The sequence below is a fragment of the Coregonus lavaretus genome (genome assembly GCF_964263955.1).
Source record: "Coregonus lavaretus genome assembly, chromosome: 38".
NCBI classification, from domain to species: Eukaryota; Metazoa; Chordata; class Actinopteri; order Salmoniformes; family Salmonidae; genus Coregonus; species Coregonus lavaretus.
The window spans coordinates 7116495-7121854 of NC_140025.1; positions in this window are offsets into that span (position 1 = coordinate 7116495).

Sequence of the window (5360 nt, forward strand, 5' to 3'; positions counted from 1 at the left end):
TGTAATTTGTGGGCCACAACAACACATACGCTGCGCAGCTGAAGCAAGTCTCCAGTCATGCATGGCCTGCTTCCTGCCTTAGTGTCTCTTTACCGCTTGGCTGGCTCGCCGCCCGGTGCCACAGGGCGCTATTTACCACCACGACCAACGTAAACCATTCATATTCACACAAACGGCCATGTCCCATCTATGCTGCCTTAGCTGATTTTCCTTGAGCTTTCTCTGTCAAATTCCTTTGTAGGAGTTGAGAGGCATGGGAGAGGCGGTACACTGCAAAAACATTATGCTGCTTTGCATTTCTAGCTATATCTGAATATTTTTGGGTCCATTTATGAGCGAGCCATTGAACCAGTTGAGCCATGTTAGTTATATAGCCTATAGCCTATAGCACCATTTCTTCTAACAGAAGGCTGTACTGTATTTGAGGGACGTGTTTTCTACTAACACCTCATAGGAACGGGTCATGGCAGTCCCAGTCCCAGTCCCAGTCCCAGTCCCAGTCCCAGTCTCCCCAGTCCCAGGGCCACATCTGTGGATCCTGGCCCACTCCCCTTGTTGTGGCTGAATGTTGACGGACATGAGTCGCACACAATCTGCGCTGGCTATGTTAATTCCCTCCTTCTTCCTTCACATATGCTACATTTGATCTGTCGGTTAGTGGGAACGTTTAGTCTGACCATCCTGCTGCTCCCAGTCTGTTCCTACAGCTAACAATAAGAACATTGCAGTAAGTTACGTTACACTGTTGCAAATGTTACCAAGTTTGTTGGACAGCCTGGACAGCTTAGACAGCTTGGCTTGCAGTGCAAAGGGCTGTTTTCACAGCTCTTTCTCACATATTCCCATAAACTCTGATGACCCACACATATTCTATTTAAAATTAAACTGCTCAAATGCCATAAGCTTCTGTCTGTTGAGTGAAAGTGCACAGGATCATTGGTAGGTCTACTTACTGTTCAACCTATTGTTTTATGTTTGTTCCTCTGTGTTTCTCCTTTCAGTAATAAAGCTCTGTGACGACCCTGTTCCTCATTCTTGTCAAACATTATAAAGCAAAACATAATGAGTCCCCTCCTCTCTCTCTCTCTCTCGCTCTCTCTCTCTCTCTCTCTCTCTCTCTCTCTCTCTCTCTCTCTTTCTTTCTCTCTCTCTTTCACTCCATCTCTCTCTCCCTCTCTCTCTCTCTCTCTCTCTCTCTCTCTCTCTCTCTCTCTCTCTCTCTCTCTCTCTCTCTCCCCATCTCTCTCTCTTTCTCTCTCTTTCACTCCATCTCTCTCTCTCTCTTGCATCTGTGAGGGTCATTGGCAGGAATAGAGGTCCTCACACAGTCATTCTAATGTTGTTCAATGTGCTGATCAAATGTGACCCAAACTGGTAACCCAAACATTGCTTGAGTCCCAAATGGAGCCTTATTCCCTTCATAGTGCACTACTTTTGATTGGGGACCATAGGGCTCTGGTCTGAAGTAGTGCTCTATATAGGGAATAGGGTGCCATTGCGCTGGGATACAATGAGGATAGGAAACTACCTGAATACCACGTGACACTCTTCATTTGACATGATCAACATGACAGCAAAAATACATTGGCAGTTGGTACATGCAGTACCAAATTCAAAGGTAGAAGGTACAATTGCATGGTGTGTGCATTGATTGTAAATGAGTAACTGACACCCTCTGCTGGACAACAACAGAAGCACAGGAGGAGTCATTACGTCACAACCACCACAACCCATTTATGCTCTGTTTGTTTGGGCTGCATAATGGTTCTAATAAAGATTTGATTCAGGCATCCATGTAGAGCTAATGTATATTTTTACCGACATTCATCCACCACTATCTTTAATCCTGGTTATGGAATGGGTGGAATTGGAAATAACTGGGTCTGATGTTATAATGTGGATTTCGCTAATTATTTCTGCTGCCTTGTTATCACTGACACATACATTGTCTCTACAGCTCTGGCAGTGTGGTGTGTAGAGGTGTGTAAAGTTGAATATCCTACTACAGAACCATTATATAGTATGTTTAGGGAGGTCATCCCAGCACCTGTGATCTTCCATTGGACCTTTTCTCAATCCAACTGCTCCAGCTGTTGGTCAAATCATGTCTTCAATCAATCATGTATCCCACAGCTAAGCTGGAGCAGGTGACAGGTGTCTCCATAACAACCCCTGTTCTATCACACCACAGTGACAGTTGGGACTCTGGGAGACTGGGACAGATCAAGAGCAATGTGGAGCATAGTGACGTCACCATCACTGTGTCTGTGTAATCCGGGGCGAGGATGACAAATTCATCAGTGGTTTTCTTACAGTAATTCACAAATCTTCTGATGCTGCCTGCTACTTCTAGAGATAGTTACATTGATTTAGCCCCTGTGAGGTTGTCTTTTACAGCTGCAATCTTGTGGCTCTGACAGAGACAATCCTTTGTTTAGAGGACTTATAAGGGGAGACGTACAGATGCAGTCTTTCCAGGACCGGCCTTCTCTCTGCTCTTACATGTGGACAACAGATAAATCATCGGATGTCACTGGATATCAAATACTGTGTCAAAGGACAAGCAGGAAAAGGTATGTGTTATTCCCTTTACACTGACTGTTGCTTTCCTCTACATACAATATGTGTTTGATTTTTTGGCTTTCTCTGTATTGAAATCATTCAAAACATCTTGTTGATGCAAATGAAGTTGATCTACAAACAGAAAAGCCATAGGGAAAATTAGAGTAATGTGATGTTGTTTCAGTAAGATTGATAGTAAAACATTTATTCGAAAAGTAAAGATATCCAAACATGATCAGGGTAGTATATTACTTAGTAAAAAGTTTACAGTAGAAGTCGGAAGTTTCATTAAAGAGTCATTAAAACTTGTTTTTCAACCACTCCACAAATTTCTTGTTAACAAACTATAGTTTTGGCAAGTCAGTTAGGACATCTACTTTGTGCATGACACAAGTAATTTTTCCAACAATTGTTTACAGACAAATTATTTCACTTATAATTCACAATTCCAGTGGGTCAGAAGTTTACATACACTAAGTTGACTGTGCCTTTAAACAGCTTGGAAAATTCCAGAAAATGATGTCATGGCTTTAGAAGCTTCTGATAGGCTAATTGACATCATTTGAGTCAATTGGAGGTGTACCTGTGGATGTATATCAAGACATACCTTCAAACTCAGTGCCTCTTTGCTTGACATCATGGGAAAATCAAAAGAAATCAGCCAAGACCTCAGAAAAAAAACTGTAGACGTCCACAAGTCTGGTTCATCCTTGGGAGCAATTTCCAAATGCCTGAAGGTACCACGTTCATCTGTACAAAGAATTGTACGCAAGTATAAACACCATGGGACCACACAGCCGTCCTACCGCTCAGGAATGAGACGAGTTCTGTCTCCTAGAGATTAAAGTACTTTGGTGCGAAAAGTGCAAATCAATCCCAGAACAACAGAAAAGGACCTTGTGAAGATGCTGGAGGAAACAGGGACGAAAGTATCTATATCCACAGTAAAACGAGTCCTAGATTGACATAACCTGAAAGGCCGCTCAGCAAGGAAGAAGCCACTGCTCCAAAACCGCCATAAAAAAGACAGACTACGGTTTGCAACTGCACATGGGGACGAAGATCGCACTTTTTGGAGAAATGTCCTCTGGTCTAATGAAACAAAAACGTATTGTGGGAAGCTTGTGGAAGGCTACCCGAAACATTTGACCCAAGTTAAACAATTTAAAGCCAATGCTACCAAATACTAATTGAGTGTATGTAAACTTCTGACCCACTGGGAATGTGATGAAATAAATAAAAGCTGAAATAAATCATTCTCTCTACTATTATTCTGACATTTCACATTCTTACAATAAAGTGGTGATCCTAACTGACCTAAGACAAGGAATTTTTACTAGGATTAAATTTCAGGAATTGTGAAAAACTGAGTTTAAATGTATTTGGCTAAGGTGTATGTAAACTTCAACTGTATATTTTATGGACTGTTACAATAATGTATATATTTTTATTGTCATTTAGCGGGGGAATCGAACCCACAACCCTGGCGTTGCAAACGCCATGCTCTACCAACTGAGCTACACGGGACTATGTACAGTGGGGAGAACAAATATTTGATACACTGCCGATTTTGCAGGTTTTCCTACTTACAAAGCATGTAGAGGTCTGTATCATAGGTGCACTTCAACTGTGAGAGACAGAATCTGAAACAAAAATCCAGAAAATCACATTGTATGATTTTTAAGTAATTAATTAGCATTTTATTGCATGACATAAGTATTTGATACATCAGAAAAGCAGAACTTAATATTTGGTACAGAAACCTATGTTTGCAATTACAGAGCTCATACGTTTCCTGTAGGTCTTGACCAGGTTTGCACACACTGCAGCAGGGATTTTGGCCCACTCCTCCATACAGACCTTCTCCAGATCCTTCAGGTTTCGGGGCTGTCGCTGGGCAATACGGACTTTCAGCTCCCTCCAAAGATTTTCTATTGGGTTCAGGTCTGGAGACTGGCTAGGCCACTCCAGGACCTTGAGATGCTTCTTACGGAGCCACTCCTTAGTTGCCCTGGCTGTGTGTTTTGGGTCGTTGCCATGCTGGAAGACCCAGCCACGACCCATCTTCAATGATCTTACTGAGGGAAGGAGGTTGTTGGCCAAGATCTCGCGATACATGGCGCCATCCATCCTCCCCTCAATACGGTGCAGTCGTCCTGTCCCCTTCGCAGAAAAGCATCCCCAAAGAATGATGTTTCCACCTCCATGCTTCACAGTTGTGATGGTGTTCTTGGGGCTGTACTCATCCTTCTTCTTCCTCCAAACACGGCGAGTGGAGTTTAGACCAAAAAGCTCTATTTTTGTCTCATCAGACCACATGACCTTCTCCCATTCCTCCTCTGGATCATCCAGATGGTCATTGGCAAACTTCAGATGGGCCTGGACATGCGCTGGCTTGAGCAGGGGGACCTTGCGTGCGCTGCAGGATTTTAATCCATGACGGCGTAATGTATTACTAATGGTTTTCTTTGAGACTGTGGTCCCAGCTCTCTTCAGGTCATTGACCAGGTCCTGCCATGTAGTTCTGGGCTGATCCCTCATGATCATTGATGCCCCACGAGGTGAGATCTTGCATGGAGCCCCAGACCGAGGGTGATTGATCGTCATCTTGAACTTCTTCCATTTTCTAATAATTGCGCCAACAGTTGTTGCCTTCTCACCAAGCTGCTTGCCTATTGTCCTGTAGCCCATCCCAGCCTTGTGCAGGTCTACAATTTTATCCCTGATGTCCTTACACAGCTCTCTGGTCTTGGCCATTGTGGAGAGGTTGGAGTCTGTTTGATTGAGTGTGTGGACAG